At 33.4% G+C, this 19,735-nt stretch overlaps 1 non-coding gene across 1 annotated transcript; it reads right to left on the bottom strand.

The window, feature by feature from the left end:
- Nucleotides 1-18,822: 18,822 nt before the first annotated feature.
- Trnak-cuu lies at nucleotides 18,823-18,895 on the bottom strand. The gene has a single exon. It is a non-coding gene; the product is annotated as a tRNA-Lys (tRNA).
- Nucleotides 18,896-19,735: the final 840 nt, after the last annotated feature.

Below are 19,735 nucleotides of genomic sequence, written 5' to 3'. Positions count from 1 at the left end.
TAATCACTGAAAGTTTGGCAATAAACTTCTTTCACTTAGATTAATGTTTTTGCTAGTTATTATCTATTGTGGGAAATTTAAAGGTGGTAGATTAAAAACAATTATATTTCACAAAACTTATACTAATACTAATTTTTTCCTACTCATCTAGCCCGTAATGTTTTCGTGGTAATAACGAATTAATGGCGGTGGAAAAATATTTCTGGACAAAATGGCTCAACCAAATTAGATCTTTCTTCAAATGTATTGACTCAGAGAAAAATTTGAATAATGCATTCTAGAGGGTTATTTCTAAATTAATACGCTAAATTTTCCTAATCTTCAACTGGAAGCTTTGGGAAACAATAACTCTATTGAGCGTGGTTTTCATATTGACCAACTTCGATCAAACCGCTATCAACAGTTCATGTTCACGCGGACCACACAAAGAAATTTTGCAATGTAATCTCTCTCACTGTATTTCACAAACCACCGTCGTTGCGCGTTTAGGCGTAAACGACATAAACTTTCTATAAAATATTACGGATAAATCAAATCCGATATATTTCAGAATACAAAAACTGCGTATTTGTTTTAAGGTGAAACGATATTTTAAGATAGACAACACAAATTAGAATTCGCCAAACGTTTCTAATAACATCCAATTAATTGAGGTTTTAAGTTGAGATAAAAAAGTCAGTGTCACGAGCGGGATTCGAACCCACGACCTTCGGCTTGATACGCCGCTGCTCTACCACTTGAGCTATCGTGACCTCCATCCCCTCGAGCACTAACTTCCCATCTCAACTCCACCTTTTGAATTTTCCCTCCTTTTTGCCATTTTTCCTTTTTTATCTCAACTTAAAACCCTAATTAATTGGATGATATTAATTGGTCAAGCGGACCACGAAAAATTGTGAGTTTCTAATAACAATGAAAAGGAATCTTCACACCCCGAATATTCTAACTTACATTTTTATAGTTTATTTATTCGCCATGATCCACTCTTTAAAGTTTTGTCTTTAATCAGTTATGCTTAGACAAAATCCTTGATCGTCCCCGCGTTTACAAAAGGAGCAGGTGAATCAAAGGAACTGGGCACAGAGTTTGGAACGTTGAGAGGAGCAACAACTCTCTTCAGTCCATTTCGGTCGCGGTCGCGATAAATTTCACATCCGAAGTGCCTTGTAAGAAGACAAGTGGCGTTCCGGCCGCGGGAAATTGATTTCATTCCTAGGAGCAAAAGCTAAGCAAAACAAATCGGCGTAATAATAACGAACGGCTAAGTTCTGCGAAATAATAACACTAGAGGCACACACACGCACCGATGCATATTCGTTCATAAATCATACTGACAAAAAATTTAACAAAAGATATATAAAACGTCAGAGGGGAGGAGGAAGATTGATTGATTATCGCTTTATTTAACAATCACTCAAGGTTTCGTCTCTAGGACCACTCTTACACCTAAAGTGAAATTACAACAAAATTATTTTTTAATCTCTACTCAATCTACTATACACAAAAAGTTGAACAAAATAATTATCTCTTACAAACTTACTTGTTTACAGTGGCTTAACACATTCAAAATAAAAAGTAATCTTTAAATAGGAGCAAGCATAACTTCTATCAAGAGAAAAAACTAACAATAGATAGTAGTTGTAACCAACAATATTAAGGATTTAATATTATAAACATAACAGTTGTAAAGATACATTATCAGCATCTTAACATGACAATCTTTGTATTTAATTGGGGAAAAATAAAAAATAATAATCCATTATATTTCGTGGTCCGATTGACAAAATAACTTCTTTCAATTCATTAATCTTTTTATGTAAGGTATTGGTGGAAATGAAAAAGCAAGTGTCATGAGCGGGGTTCGAACCCACGACCTTCGTCTAAATACGCTGCTGCTCTACCACTTGAGCTATCGTGACTTCGATCCACTCGGACACCAACTTCCCATCTCAATCCACCTTTCGAATTTTCCCTCCTTTCTGCCATTTTTCAAATGTCGTGTAATCAGGTTCGATTCTGGGCGACAAATAAAATGACCACGGAGAGCATTAATGAAGATATACTTCATTTTATTAAATCTATGAGAGTTCGTGGTCCGATTGAAAGAATAACTTATTTCAATTAATTAATCTTTATATAGAGATTGATTGGGATAAAAAAAGTCAATGTCACGAGCGGGATTCGAACCCACGACCTTCGCCTACATACGCCGCAGCTCTATCACTTGAGCTTTTTATTGTCTTCTATTTTCAAAAGGAGAGAGAGAAAAAGAGAGAGAGGGAGGGAAGAAAGACTGTTATAATGAAAAAATGATGGGTGAAATGGAAAGTAAGAGAGCGGTAGGAGAAAAGAAGCGAGATATAAGGGATAAGAGATACTTCGTTTAACTTAATGAATCCATTATATTTCGTGGTCCGATTGACCAAATAACTTCTTTCAACTAATTAATCTTTATGAAAAGTGTGTAAGGATCACAAGAACGTCACGATAGCTCAAGTGGTAGAGCAGCGGCGTATTTAGCCCAAGGTCTTGGGTTCGAATCCCGCTCGTGATACTAGGTTTTTCATTTCAACCAATACCTTACATAAAGATTAATTAATTGAAAAAATAATAATATTACAGTTTAACATTTTTATACATATTTTGATAAAAATTAATTTTTTAGTTTTTTCTAACTTATTTTGTTACAATGCTGAATTTCAACTGGTAATTTTGAAAACATTTTTGCTCTTTAAATTGCAAATGAATTATTAAATATTGTGGTTCTATGTTTTATCATTTGTAATGGCTTAGTTGTATATCTAGTGTTTATATTATGTACATCAGATCTCTATATTATTGTTGTTTATGTCTATTCAGGTTTTTCATTTTTAACATATTGATACATGCTAAATTATAATCAATTAAATCATTAATTTTTAAAAACTGGAGTTGAGAATATTTATCATATATTCTATTGTTATATTTTAAGTTATGTATACATCTTACACACATATCTACAGCAACTTGTAATTAACTGATTTGCATACAATGGAAGTCGCGCATTGCAGCTATTCCACATTTAATATACGGGAATACGAGACACTGTACTAAACGTTTTTTGGTAGTAACATTCGCAAAACCAACTAATTTTTTAACCTATAAATTGTAGAGTAAATTGTCTTAGTTACATTCAAAATGTGTTCGTTCCAGTTTAAATTTTTTTTCAAATAAAGACCTTTTTACAATTTCTTCATAATCCAATTCACCGTTCTCTATTTTTATATTTCAGATGTTTCGTACATTTACTTTTTCCATTAATTTATTATGTTGTATTAATTTATTGATAGATTATTGAATTATTAATTATTATTGAAGAGAGAGAGAGAGAGAGAGAGAGAGAGAGTGAGAAGGAGAGGTAGAGAAGGAACGAGAAAGAGTAAGAAAGAGAGAGAGAGAGAGAGGGAGAGGGAGAGAGAGAGAGAGAAGAATAAGAGACAGATAAGGGGAGTGAGAAATAGGGAGAAGTGAGAAAGAAAAGGAAAGGAGGAAAATATAAAAAAAGAGATAGCAAGAGAACGTATACGAAAGAAATGATAAAAGAGTGGAAGAGAAACTAGAGAGAGTAAGAGTAAAAGACAAAAGAGAAAAAGTGAGATAGATAGTAAAAGGTAAGAAAGAAAAATTGGAAGGTATAGAGAAAGGGGAGTCACAAGTAAAAGAGAATAAGGGAAAGACAAAGAAAAAGGGATAGAGAGAAAGTGAAGGAAAGAGCAAAAAGTAAGAAGGAGAAAAAGATTAAATAGTAAAAAATAGTAACTGAAAGGGAGATAGAATGAATGGATTAATATCGTTTTCTTTAAAATATCGTAAATTTATGTCACAAAGAGAGATAGAGAAGATAGAGGAAGTTGAAAGAAAGAAATCAAGAGAAAGAGACAGAAAGAGGAAAGATGGAAGAAGAGGACGACGAGACTAGACAGGGACAGTAGAAAAAAACTATGAAAAAAAAGTGTAAACCGGAAACAGACTTAGGGAGAAAAGGTAAGAACATTGGCGAGATTGAGAGAGGGATTAAGAGAGAAAGAAAGGGAGAGTAAAAGGTAAAAGAAATAAGAGAGAGAGAGAGAGAGAGAGAGAGAGAGAGAGAAGGAGAGATAAAAATAGAGTCAAAAGTAAAAGATAAATTGAGGAAGAGAGAGTCAAAGATAAAAGAGAGAAGAGAGAAAGGTAGGTGGATATGTATAGAGAGAGAGAGAGAGAGAGAGAGAGAGAGAGTGGGGAGAGAGAGAGAGAGAGTGAGTGAGACGGGTAAAGTGTATATCATGAAAAATATAGGAATAATAGCGATCAGTACATAGATGAAAAAAATTAGATCTCTCAAATACTAATAGTTGGAAACTTAATTATGTTTTACCTAAATTTTATTAATATATACGTACTGAGAGAGATGAGGGAGAGGGATTGGGAGGAGAGAAAAAGAAAGTGAGTAATACATAATGACATGAAGGGCGGAAGTGGGATTGAGACTAAGACTACCATAAATACGAGGGGACATAATCATAGAGAGGTTGATTAAGAAAGAACGAGCGGGAGAGATGGAGTTTTTCTAGGCGTGAGAGTGACCATGTGAAACGAGAACTGGGTGGATTTTAAAATTATTCAAGTGCGGACAGAAAAACATCATACGGATTCGAAACTTGTCTAAATAAAGTTCGAGTACGAAACGTAGACAGTCAAAGAGATAAAACTGTGATAACGAAAGTAAAATGTCATGGAGGCCGAATGTCAGACATTCTCTGAAAATAAAAATTAATCTTTTTGAATTTTCATTTACGCTTAAGTGACAAGTGATTTCCAAAGTATACTCGCAAGATGGTTGAGAAGTGGGTCCATTATTAGAAGGCCGTCAATGGCATTGATTTGGCCTCACATTCCGATCGTGCCTCGATAAGATTCGCTATTAGGCGAATAGGACACTTTCATTCCATCATCAACGGGTAGGTTTTGACATTACATTCATCGTTGTTAACTTCATTTTTCTAATTTTTTGTTTTTCTTGGATTGGACATAGAATCTTTCATACGTCTAACAACTAAAAATCATTTAGTAATACATCGTATTATGTTATAACATTTCTTCACTTTTTCGTTTGACTGAACATAAAAATCAGGCGGAACGTTCAGGAATTTATCGAATCACGGTCGTGGTATAATATGAAGGTAGGCCTAAGGCCGGCGGCGTGCAGATCCACTAGTTCATAATGACGTAGGAAGAAAGGAGTTGGCAAGGACCGCGATTGGACGTTTGTCCTTATTTATGCGGAAGACCGCTTTCAACCAAGATTTTCTGGTGGTCACGACATGGCGCAATATAATTTTAAATTTCGTTTCACCAGTGTAATGATATATGGATGTTCTTAAGATAAAAATCCGATATGTTAACATCTCCAGTAGCGATATAATCATACATTTGAAACTATATTCATATTTAGTATACACGAATATTAATATTGTATTATTTGTATTAATTAAGGCTTACAAATCCCAATTGCTTCATTATAGAATAGAAAACTTTTTCTAAAGTAAACTGGTCAAAAATGAATAGGCATATTACTCATTTTATAGTATTTACTTTCCCTAGAATTTTGATTTTATTTTTATTATAAATCGCATTTATATTTATTAGAAATTTTACTGAGGTTTTTTGCTGAAGAAAAATTTAATTAAGGGATTTTGAAAATTAGCAAAATAAAAGGTTTTAATTCCATAAATTTGTTTATTGGGCAGAATATTGTTTTAAACAAGCCTACTGTTAATAAAGATGTCTCTAATTTCATAAGGAATTTCACTTCACAGATGTTGCAACGCTGCACTCAGTTGTTGCAGGTCAACTGCCTGCGAATGGTAATCGAAAATCGTTCTCTGCGTCGCATCCCACATGGATTGGATTGAGGTCTGGCGACAATGGGGAAAGGGACAGATGAGAAATTTTTAGGTTTTCTAAACACTGATGAACAACTCTGCCTCTATGAGATATGCCATTGTCAATCAGAAATTGAAAATACCTGCCAATGAGATTCCTGGTTTAAGGGATGTATTCTTCCATCATTTCTTAGATTTAACGGACTGTGGTGACGTTGCCTTCAACAATATGGAGTCCAATTCGTCCTCCAGGGTAAATACCAGGACGGGCCTCCGTCGACCTGCGAACTGGAACATGTACGCATCCCTTGTTCTCGGTAAACGCATCGGCGCCTGCTGACACTAAACAGACAGAAACGCGACTCATCAGTAAACATAACAGCAATCCAGGTGGTGTTCTCTTCTAGGCTCTTGCTGCACCATATTCTCCTGATTTTCTGGTGGCGAGGTCTGCAGATCGTCTCAAAGGGGCATCGAATGCGAGGCTAATTTCCCATAAACGGTTACGAATCGTTTGGGTTGATAAAGGCCGTACCACAACATCTTGTACTCCATGCCTAGCAGGCACTATGAAGGGGTGTTGATGCAGGTCTTCTCAAAGGGTAATACGATGTGAGGCCAACTGCCCACAAACGATTACGATTCGTTTGTGTTGATAAAGGCCTTACCACAACATCTTGTACTTCATGCCTAGCAGGCACTATATGCCAGGCCTCCTATTGGCACTTCCAGTCTGAGAAAAGCCAACTGCCCCTGCGATATTCACTTGCCGGTGACCTCGATGACTCATTCTCACAATAATATTGCCAATTTCTAATACCAGATAATGCCTGTCCATGGTGAAAGAGAATTCAACTGGATAAAAATGTGTTCTTTAGTGAAGTGTACTTCATTTTTAAATCATTAATTCACTATTTTCGTGGTCCGCTTGACCAAGTACACTTCACTAAAGCTCTCCGTCGCCATTTCAATTGTCGTCGAGAATCCAAACCGATTACACGATATTTGAAAAATGGCAAAAGGAGGGAAAACTCATAAGGTGGGGTTGAGATGGGGAGTTGATGTCCGAGTCGATCGAGGTCACGATAGCTCAGGTGGCAGAGCAGCGGCGTATCTAGCCGAAGGTCGTGGGTTCGAATCCCTCACGTGCCATTAACTTTTTTTCATCTCAACTAAAAACCTTAATTAATTTAATTAAAGTTAATAGAATAAAAATAAATTACTAATATCCCTATTCATTTTTCAGCAGTTTATATTTGTTGTATCGATTGTTGGCAATACGAATAATTAGCCTATTCTTTATCGAATACATACTTCAAGAATAATGTTTTAATACTGTCTCTCCATTTAGTACTACGTAAATAAAACCATAAATAATAATGGGCGATCATGCTAAACATTTTTACGTTTCCCATGAGCATACATAAAAACTATATTTTAGATGAATAAATTCATGTTATTCCTACATAATTAAGAATAACCTGATAAAATAAATTAAAAAGTTTGTGTTAAATAAATTATTGGTCCATTTTATCAATTATCGAACAACTTGTAACTGCCCAGTCCGGTTCTAAAAAATTTAGCAATTGACTTTGACAAAATCGGCAAATTTCGACCTCGAATCTAAGAAACAGTTCTGGTCTAATTTTCGCCAATCAATGCCCAATTGATACGTAGTTCAAAAATTAAGGAAGTGCCAGTGTATAATTAGTGAATAGGAAGTACGTTTATCTGCCTACTTCTTCACAAATCTTGACCCTTTTATCCTGCTTGGCGCAACATCCTGTCGGCGTCAAAGCATGAAATGCAAAATTTAATTTTGTTTAATCATTTAATTTTAACAGTTTTCTTTCACAAATCCTTTTAGCATGGATACATTGTGGCGCAAAATTTACCCGATATATTGGAATAACCTTGCTCAACTAGAAAAAATTGAGATTTATTTCGCCATTTTTGGACATATATAATTGTTATTTTTAACATTTGTAAAACTACTTGACAAACCATTATTCTCGTCCTAGGTTATAGCAGAATTTGAGAAATCCAAAAATATAATTACTAAAGATCAGATTTTCTTAGAAAATTTCGAAATGTGCAATAAAACATAGGAATATGCAAAAAGTTAAATAAGGTAAAAACTCTATTCAACTTTTTTTTTACTTATCTAAAGCTAAACTAGAGAACTACTAATCTAGATCTAAACATTAAAAAATTCGTTTTTGTGCTGTAAAACCCAAAAGCGTGCTGCTTCGTGCGAAATAATAGCAGTGTTAAAATAACGCTTTTTCCACAATTCGAATTCAAACGTCTGTGCTTCCTTTTCATTCATAATTACAAAAAAATTTAATTGAGTGTGTATTTTTTCCAAGTACATGTTGTTCTACAGACACTAGCGTTTTGGAAGAAACCGTCATCATTTGCAGTTTTTTAAATCTGAACATACTTTGTTAAAATATAACTATCTATCGAGAAAAAATATTATTCAAGTGCTTTTAGGCTTTAGAGTTTTTAAGAGTTTTCTGTTTGAAAAATGCCTACGTACTAATAATCCCAGCACTAAAGAATGTGAAGCAACGTTCCTACAAAAGCAAAGTGCAACACCATAGAAAGGAATATTTAGTTATGGCCACGACATGAACTTGAAGGTGAAAAGGTGGCTCTGTCACAACAATTGTTGGACAAATGTCAGCGTGAGGTGATGACCTGACTGACAAAATTCTGGACTGTAGTTTGAACTAGATGAAATTTCTGCCAGAAGAATTGATTCGAAGAAAAACGAAGCAGTAAATTAAACAAACACACATATGTTTAAAGCAGAGTAAAAGCGGCTGTTTTGGCACGCAAATCTCAGCATGACGTCTGGAAAACAATTAAATAAGCCTTAAATAATTGGTTTGTTTGCAAATCAGCTTTCCCCAATAAAAATGTAAAATTTCAACATAGAAACGAACTAACAAGTCGTAATTTCAAGAGATACTTCCTGTACCATTTTGTAATTGTTTCCTTTCAAAATAATTCTATATATGTGTAAAATGGCCCAATAAGAAAGACAGCGATACAATACGACACCATCCGGATTTGGTTGACCGTAAACCTTTTCTTATAATTCTACAAGACAGCAATGATATTAATATTAAACACACACAAATGGACAATTTATGTGTTTTATAGATACCTCGAAATAAAATGATACTACCTTTTCATAACCGAAATGTTGATGTCTTATGTCCATATCGATAAGTAAATAGATGAATACCAATAAAAAGATATTTTAATTAATAAATAAGTACATAGATGGCTGAAGGTAAATAGATGTAGACATAGAGACATGTAAGTACAAAAAAAGTAAGCAAGGTAAATATGAGATAAGTAGTACATAAATGCATAAGCAAGTAGTAAATAAGAAAATGAATAAATGCACAAATAAATAGTTTGATATCAAAAGTAAATATTTTATAGTATTTTATGCGATTTCATTTATACGGGGGTCTTTTTATATAATATAATATATTTTAATTATGATTTGTTAATTTAATAAAGTTTTTATATAATAATTTTATGTAATGTACAGGTAGATTAGCAACTATTTTTAGTTAATGCGACATTAAAATTTTACGTACAAAGGTATTACATATTTATCGTATTATGTTATATAATTTTAACAAGCTTAGACAAATTATTAGAAAACGAAATAGATCATTCCCTCAGTATAATAGATCTTACTCTTAAGACATTAATGAAAAATGAAAAAATATCATTTGGTTGGTTAAAATAGATAATATTAATTAAGTTTTCTCTAAGATAAATATAGAGAGAGTAGTGCTGAAAGATATATATTCTTCGGTTCATACATTTCGCATACTAAATATTTTATATTAAATATTTTATTCCTTGGCGAAATATTTTTATGAATTTCTATTTGATAACCGAATTGCCTGAGGACTCTGTGTTTGCGAATTTTTTGGTTTTCAATCCAGTTGGAAGCAACGTCCTCTGGAAGCAGCCGGCTCTCCCATCTTTCCGAAATTTTGTGGATAGCATCTTTCAAGATCTATTATTGAGGGATTTGAATTCCATCCCAAGTGCAAACTACAATATATGCAATTGACAAAACTAATTTCTTGTATTATTGTGGATCTGTTGCTTAAGACCTCATAATGATGTTTTCAGAAGGTTTATTAAGAACAGACGACCACCATTTCAACAGCCTTGCCAGAACGTTGGCTGATTTCCATCTCGTTTCCATCCTGATGCGCGATGCATTAGGCGGTAGATAAAGAGGTTTTTTTTATACAACGCACATGTTGCATTTCAAAGTCATCAAGGTGGCCAATTCCTCAAAATTCCGATACATATAGACCTGTAGTGGCTTCATTGCTTCAAATAGTTAAAACTTTGTTTCCACAGATGTTCTTCTACCTTTAACCGATCAAAAGCTTTGTTTCCCTTGCTTAAGAAGTGACTTGCAGCAGAGTCAAACCAACTATTCACCGAAAAAAGAAAACCTAAGTAAGAAATCGTTAGCCAATAAACTAGGCAACAAACCGACTGCTGAAAAAAAACCTTTCTTTTCTCCACATTTACATTGGGAAGATTTAGCATGCAATATTGAGCATCAGTAATTGAGTCTTCAAACAAGACAATAATATCGTCGGCAAACATTAGATGAAGAGGATACATATTATCGTCAAGTATTACCCATCAATGTTGGAATCTTTCAAGAAATGAACGAAAGCCATAAGAATATAATGAACAGAAGAGGAGATAAAGATTCTCCCTGTAACCCCCTTGTGTACATGTGTTCATCTACTCGTCTGCCATCGAGGTTCCACCTAAATTTAACTTTATTGTAAATAGTGATCTATTTATGTTTTAGTGGTCAATCGACCAAGTTACATCTTTCAATTAATTATTATTTTTATGTAAGGAAGTCCCGATAGCCAAGTGGTAGAGCAGCGGCGTATTTAGCCGAAGGTCGTGGGTTCGAATCCCGCTTGTGACACTGACTTTTTTATCTCAACCAAGACCTTACTCAAAAATAATAATTAATTGAAATTTATTGTAAACATTTTGAATAAAACTTTTAATTGCATGTAACTTTTAATTTCATGTACACACCATACATGGATGGATTAGCGGATGAATTAGATAAATGGATAGATAAAAAAATTTAAGAATTATTTAATTCCCTATATTGATTCACATACAGACGTACACAATTGTTAAATTCAGGGTGAATGAGAAAATGGCAAGAATGCTTTGAAAGTTTTATATGAAGGACGCCTCTTTTGGTTACTGCCCCTTTATCTTTTTTTTAAATTAAATTCAATCCAGTTTATGACCCAGGGTGGTCCAGTCCTTCAGAAATAGAAAGAATGTATTCTGGATGGGCATAATATCACGTAGTGTTATAATGATGCTTCGACCTTCAAACGTTGTCAACAAGAACCGGAGATGATATTGCTTAATAATTGTTTAAATGTTTAAATCGTCTTTAAATCCTTCGGTTGGTCATTTTTTGGATCATCCATGTCATTAAAATTTATGGTCAATCCTCCGGCTGTTACAGCTACAACTACCAGCACCATCTCTTAGCTGTGGTTCGAACCAAGTCGTATGATACTTCTTCAGGGAGATGGCGTACATATCTACCTTCCGGTATTTCTTTCGAAGGCTCCAATTTAGGACCATGGGTTGCTGTTGGTACAAATTTCGTAATTTTGCTCTAACTTTTGAAAAATTAACATTTATTATCGTTTATCTTAAGTTTGACCGCATTTTTTTTCGAAAAAACATAAATTTTTACAACATCATTGACCTTTTGGGGAGATAAAGAACTTACTTAGCAGGGCAAATACAATTAATGTTAAAAAAACCATATAACCCACATCGATTTTGAAAACTAATTTATTTTGATTAATAATTGTCTTGTAAAATTAATTTAATTTTTATACATTTCAGTATTAAAAAAAATTTAAACTAACAACAGTTATGTCCATAGTTAAACAATAAATCTGATTTTCCGAATTGCATGTCTACCGAACAGACAATTAGTTCTAATTGGTGTTTGTTTATACACTATTTATTAAGTCTAATCATTTTTAAATTGAGTAAAATGTCAAGACACACGTTTCGTTTTGTAAATTATTGCCCAATTGACGTAGTTTGTCCACCGTTTGTGGCAATTTTATTACTAGCTGTCTGTCCGTCGGTTGTGATGACAGTTTTTTTGAAATTTCTTACAAGATTAAAAACACTCGCTGCATTATAATAGAACCAAAAACATCGAAAAAGCATTCAATTTTGAATTAGTAATTAATCTCAATTACGTTTTTTTTATAATGCCGGAAGGTTAATGAGAAAACGGCAAGAATGCTTTGAAAGTTCTATAGGGAGGACGCCTTTTTTGGCTGTTGCCACCCTTATTTTTTTTATTTTTTTGTAAATTAAATTCAAGGCATTTTATGACCCAAGGTGGCCCAGTCCTCCAGAAAGAAAGAATGTATTCTGGATATCCATAATATCACGTAGTGTTACAATGAAGTGTAAATAACTTACAAAATAAGGAAGGCATGGATGTAGATAGGTAAGCAAATAGGTTATTAAGTAAGAAAGAGGTAGATATGTAGGATAGAAAAGTAGGAATGTAATTGTATTGCTAGTGTACTTGTGTGAAAGGTAAGTAGGATATATTGTAATAACGTATGAAGGTATGTGGAGAAGAAGGAGGTTAAGTAGAGTAGATAGGATATGTAGTAAAGAAGCAGGTAAGTAGGTAGTTGTGTGTGGAAAGTGGTAGATAAATAATGTAGAAAATCAAATAGGTATGTATGCAGAATGGTTAAGTTCTAGATAGATAGACAAGCAGTTGGTAGTAAGTAGGAAATTAACCAGGAAGGTAGTTGGTAAGTAAGATAGTAAATTAAGAAGTTATGTAGATTAGTAGGTAAGTAGTACCTATGTAAGAAATTGGTAGGTATGTAGAATAGAAAATTAGGAATAGTTGATAGTAAAGCAAGAAAGGAGTTGTGTAGGAAGGTAGTAAGTCGTATAAATACTTAAATAGGCCTGTATGAAGGTAAGTGGGTGGTCAGAGGTTAAATAGAAATGTTGGTAAGTTTGTAGGATATGTAGTAAGGCAGGTTTGCAGGAAAGTAAGAGGGTAAATTGGTAAGTGAAACGTAAGTAGGTAGTTGAGTAGGAAGGTGTAGATAGGTAGGACTGATACTAAGATATGTACGTAGGTAAGTTGTTGGGTAAATAGAAAAGTATAATAAATAGATAATTATTCAAAAATTGTGAGATGCGGTCTGGTGTGATGTAGGTTTCAGAAAAACATTTTCTTTATCGTGCCAACGTTTCGATCTTTATTAAAATCATCTTCAGTGCATGGGATTTATAAACATTGTTTAACTTTTACAAATACATGTAGAATGGGAAAAAATGAAATTATAAAATGCTAGAAGATTTTAGATTTAAAAAATGAATTTATACAACTTTAGATTAAAAAATGAATTTATGTATGATAGAAAATTTTAGATTTAAAAAAGAATGAATTTATACAGTGCTAGAAAATTTTAGATTAAAAAATGAATTTATATATGATAGAAAATTTTAGATTAAAAAAAATGAATTTATATTATGTCCAATCTGGAGACGAACCAGGAAAAAATGCTGGAAAATTTACTTTGATTGAATCAAAAATTTTCTAGCAATGTATAAATTGATTTTTTTAATTAAAAAATCTTATAGCAATAAACAAACACTTCGTGTGAGTACAAATACTTTGATCGAATCTAAAATTTTCTAGCAATGTATAAATTCATTCTTTTTTAAAACTAAAATTTTCTAATATTGTATACATTTATTTATTTATCTAAAATCTTCTAGCATTATACAGATTCATTTTTTTCACATCCTACATTTATTTGTAAAATCTAAACAATGTTTACAACTCCCAGGCCTGAAGATGATCTCAATAAACATCGAAACGTAGGCACGATAAAGAAAATGCTTTTCTAAAACCAACGTCACACCAGACCGCATCCCATTTTTTTTTTTTTTAATAATGGTCACTAAACACCTCACAAATAAATAGATAGTTATAGGGAAGAAAGAAAGAATGAGGAAGAAAGAGAAAGAAATTAAAAGAAAGAAAATGTGAGAGAGGGAGTATGTGTGTATGTGTAAGTGCAGGAGAGAGCAAGAAATACAGATACATTTTCCACAAAAACGCTCAAAATGGATTTTTAATAAACCAAAATCCTGGTGGATTACCCCGCAGATAAGCAAAACAAAGAAATTGGTAGCTAAACTCACAGAATTACTGGGGTAACACAAATAAAACTGAGATTCTGGTTCGTGACAAGAAGAGGAACAGACCGCGGTATACCTTATTTGCTACTGTGCCCTGTGGTCTACTAGTTGTTCATGCTGTTAGGGAAGGAAAACCCGAAAGCAATCTCCTACATAAAAGATTCATTTGCCTAGCTATAGAACCTGTTTAACAACCAAAGCTGACTAGTTACTCTAACAAAAGGAGAAGAGCATAATAGATCTTTTTAGGTAAATTAATAATAATTAATAAATTCCCTAACAAAAGGTTCTATTGTGGTTAAGGTAAAAACACATTCACATAGAGATAGTTAAATTGGACCTGCCTAGAGTCAGTTGGTATTGACAATTTACGGCATGTATCATTGCCTAAATATTGTGACCCAAGATGGTCGCCTACGGCGACGACTTGTCACCGTCTTCCAGTTTTAAGAAATCCATTCACATTAAAGCCTCCTATAACGCATTCTAACGGCATCAAAATAAAAACAGCTACCATTGCACCACTCAACATGAGACCTATTCTTACAGAGCGACAAGTGCCGCTTATAAGGGTGTGTAAAGGTGGAATGAGTCGATATTTTCATTCCGATATCCAAAATGCCCTAATTGTCTAATTTTTAACCGTTTTCTGTATAAATTTCCTATACATGTACGAAAAGGCTTTCCGGCGGCTGTTTTAATTCGAGGCATCGATTTACATATATTTAAATCATTAACATAATACAAACATATAACATTAAATATTCATTTGCGTACTCCTTAGAAATACTTTTCCCATAAAATATAGATAAAATGTAAATTAATAATTTTAAAAATTAGCAATAGTCGCTCGAATTTAAATTATTTCCTTATTTCTCCCAGGTCGGGAAGTTTCACCATTTACTCTTCGTTCGACATATTAAATACCAATATGTGAGCCTAAATGGTGGTTGATACATACATACACATACACATGAAATTATTGAAAACTAGTCTAGTAGACACCTATATAAAATAAATTTTTAGGATTTTTATGTCGGCTTAAATAAAAATGAACTTACAAGAATGATCTATTTTTAATTGTTTTTAATGTTTATTACTTATTTTTTCGTGATGTTTGTGTTGTTTGAAATTTGTAAGAATGTGCAGTAGTAATACTTTGTTTAAACCTGCAACCAGGTGTGGTCATATCGGGTGACATGCACTCACGTTCTCCGTTCGCCGTCAAGTCATGACCTCCTATGTCAAGCGGGACATGTCGACCGACCTACGTTACCTAGTTCTTGTCGAAAAGTCAGCTGCTTCTGACCTATTTTGAAACGGACAAGGGTTATCCTCAATTTCTCGTCTAGCTTTCTTTACAGGGAGGACATGAGCCACGATACTATCTAGTTTCAATCGCATTCCTCGGCTATCTCGGTCTACCCTTGTACGGTTGACCCATTCATAATCGCTTCGAGACCGAGACAAATGGCAATATCCTTCCACCACTAAAGTCACAGGATTGTTCCTTTAAAAAATAGTTTTCAAAGTTAATACAGAATAAGAATTTAAATACGTTAAAAAATTTGTTTTGAATGAAAACAACTACCCCATCGGATTGTTTAATCACTATGTTTATATGTGGTTTGTGGGCAGATTTAATTTTGGGTTGAAGGAAATTATTGATCAATCTACATTAAGTCAATTACATATTTAATTCAATTAAGTTATTTATAACATTTCAGAATTATATAGACGTATCAAAATTCTCCAGTACCACGACAAAATAATTACACGGTGATTTAACACAATTACAGCACAGTTATGGTAATCGTTTAAAATAATTTGTTTTAAATTTATGAAATGCCACAGTAATTGACGGTCACAGTTAAAAAATGTTGGCGACGTTAAAGCCGGTGATATTGGTGATGATCTCTCGTGTGTAACAGAAATTTGCAGTCAATTCTCCAAACAGGTCCAGTTGAAGAAAGCAGATGAAAAAGCTGTGGATGTTACTCTAATCTTAGATATATTTGAAATGGTGCAATTAAAAAATGAGGTTAAATACCTAGGAATAATCTTTGATAAGAAATTAAGATGGAAACCTCACTTGCAACATGCTATAGCAAAATGTAAAATATCGCTAATGACCACAAGAAGAACCCTAGGTAAATCTTGGGGATTAAAATCGGAAATAGCCTATTGGCTATACACGGCAGTAATAAGACCCAAAATAATCTATGGATCATTAATCTGGTGGAACAAAGTTTTAAAAAAAGTAGATAGCCAAATTTTTGGCTGCATACAAAGACTACCAAACCTATGTATCACAGGGGCAATGAGAACAACCCCTAAAAATGCATTAGAAACTCTGCTAAAGCTACCTCCTCTAGAAATATTTATACAAGGAAAGGCTAGGGAAAGCTCATTTAGACTCCAGAAACAATCAAATTGGATAGAAACTATAAAATTCGGGCATACAACAATAATTAACAAAATCAGATAGCCAATCTTAGAAATGGGGACTGACTATATGATCCCGAAAATTCTTTACAACATCGTATATAGTCTCAACGGCTATAAAGGAGGAAGAACTCAGGAGAGAATCAGATACCACGATACAGATGGCTCAAAAACAAACAAAGGACCGGATCGGGCGTTTTCTGTACAAGCCCAAAACATGAGCAATCAAACTCATTAGGGAAGTACACTTCGGTCTTTCAAGCAGAAATACATGCCGTCAATGCTTGTGCCCTGGAAAATTTTAAAAGAGGTTACGCTGACAACGAGAAAGCAGACGGACTGGCCAGGGGAGGATCTGCAAGACCATACATAGGCCCCGAACACATTCTTGAGATAACAAAAAGAAATATAGAATCTTCCATCGCAGAATGGATTCAAACAAAGCAAAAGGAGAAGTGGACAAACTCTAGCAGCGCTATACACAGTAAAGTTATAATGAAACAACCCTCACCAAGACGGGCAAAATCACTACTGTTATTTGGAAAGGGCTAAATTTAGAGGAGTGGTAGGACGACTAACCGATCTCTGGCATCTACTACATCTACCCAACATAGGAATATACAACGATGATCCCATCTGCAGATTATCTAATGAGGAGGAGGAAACATCCACCCATATCATCTTCGAATGCGAAGCAACAGCTCAATGTAGATTTAACGTAACATAGGAAAAAACTTCGGGAATCAAATTGTACCAGCGAGAGTCAATGACCGGATACTTCTAAGTAGAAGGATGGAATCTATTGCCCTGAACTAAGGAACTAGGAAGCCAGAAAACTGCAGTGCCTGGGGAGCACAAACCCTGCTTCCTAGTGTCCTTATTACCATGCCATACAATATTCTAAACTTAGATATATTTGATACATAAATAAATATTTGATAATTACTAAGAGACCGTGTTTATCAATCGATAAAAACAATATCACAGGTGGCAAAAAAATCCCTTAGAGGCAAGAAGTGGTGTATTCTGTTAACCATTTGGAAAATCATCTAACAAATCATTTATGAATAACGAAAAGAAAAGGGCTTAATAAGCATTCTGTTCCAGTCAGTTTTCTGTGGGAAATCAAGCTTATCAATTTCTGTACACTTTTCTTCTTTCCTTGGATGTGTTTTAATGTCACCAATTTCGTAGAATTATTTCACCAATTTAGTAATACTAAGTTTGAACGGTGCCAGTCAGATTTAAACGATTGTGATTTTAAGTTTTAAATTGATGATAGGATATAATAAGTTCTGCTCAGATCTTCGGATGATCTATGTATATTTTTTCTTTTGTGGTTCGTATTGGGGCGATTGAGAAATTTCTGGGAGTGCAACTCGACACCAAGACATTAAATTAAAATAATTATTTATTAATTATATTAATAAATTTTGTTCACATTCTGCGCCATAACTTTGGTATTCTTTGACAGATTTAAAATCCGATTGCGCCATTGTTTTCATAGTGGGTAAAAAAGTGTAAGTTTAAAATTTCAAAGTTGGTAGCTCTGAAGTACCCTGACAACAAATATTTTGGGTAAAAAAATTCAAACTAGACCTCATATTATTAAATACATATTTTTTCGGTTTTTGGATAGCGTTATCTGTTTAAGAGAAATTCAGAAGGGACAACTAAAAAAGATACCCTCAGGAGAGTCAATACAGGGGTTTCAAACGAGAATCTCCCCTTCTTTTCTCAAAAACTGCTGAACTTAGAGAAAAAGATGTAAACAGGCTCTTGTTTTAGTATAAGGAATACTTTTAGCCATTGCAATAATTATATATTTTTTTAAATCCTTAAAATAGTTAACAAATGAGACTTTGGTTTATTTTCGTCTTCCTTCAACATGCATTATTTGATTTTAACAAAATCGTCGATAAAAAAAAAACCTTAGATTATGATCGATCATCAGACGGGAAAATCATCTAAACCTTCCATCTCATCATAAAGTGAAAATGAATAAATTAATAAATAATTTGATTTTAATTCCCAAAAAACTAACGAAGTAATTGCTGGTGGAATTATATTGTAAATTAATTTTAACGTTGCACGTGTGAGAAAAAAAATTAGGCCGAAAAAAATCAAAACTAGTATTTCATATATGGAAAAATATATACGCCCAACGTGGGGCTCGAACCCACGACCCTGAGATTAAGAGTCTCATGCTCTACCGACTGAGCTAGCCGGGCCCTCGATAGAAGTGGGATCCTTTCTCGTTATTTCCCGTACCCAGGTTATACCAACCGGTTTCATCGATCTACCAGGATCCCACAAACTCATAGGAGCTCGCGGAGCTTTATTATTTTCACGTTTTCCCCTTTCCGAGTTTTTGTTTAACAATTACTATTGAATAACATATTATCTGGTTGTAATGGAAAATATTTATATACACAACTAAATTATTGAATTATTATCTAGTTATAATGAAAAATATTTTTATATATAGAAGATCCGTTTTTTCTGTTTTTGAGTACATATATGGAATCGTAATTATGTAGAGTAATATAAAAAAGAGGAGACAATTAAAAACAGTACATTTATACATTTTCATTGTAACTAAAAAAAACTATAAAAATTCCATAAAATAACTTTTTATTTATTTTTAACATACAATTTAATACAATAATAATGTAATAAACGTTTTCGTTTCAGGAACATCAATTTGATGTCATTAAAAAAATGGCTGACAATTTTTTGGATAATTAAAATGGGACCGTTATGCAAAAAGCTACAGTCGTTTTTAATGGTATTATGTGGCTGAAAAGAAAGAGACAGATCCATAGGGAAAAAAGTATAACTACATGAAATAAACATAACTTTATTAACAAAATTTTTTTAACGATTAGATTTTTTTTTGTAAATGTAAATAATAATGACAGAAATAATGTCCAAGGAAATTGAAAAAGGGAAAAAATTTGATATCATCTGCACAGATTTCTCAAAAGCATTCGACAGAGTTGACCATAAAATGTAAATTTCAAAGCTTAAATTGGTAGGCATAGATGGAATTTTCTTACCTTCGTTTTCAA

Source organism: Cimex lectularius, unplaced genomic scaffold (assembly GCF_000648675.2).
Source record: "Cimex lectularius strain Harlan isolate CLEC.00 unplaced genomic scaffold, Clec_2.1 scaffold32, whole genome shotgun sequence".
Classification (NCBI taxonomy): Eukaryota; Metazoa; Arthropoda; class Insecta; order Hemiptera; family Cimicidae; genus Cimex; species Cimex lectularius.
The sequence above is the reverse complement of the archived record's forward strand: the minus strand, read 5'-3'. Positions and strand labels throughout refer to the sequence as shown.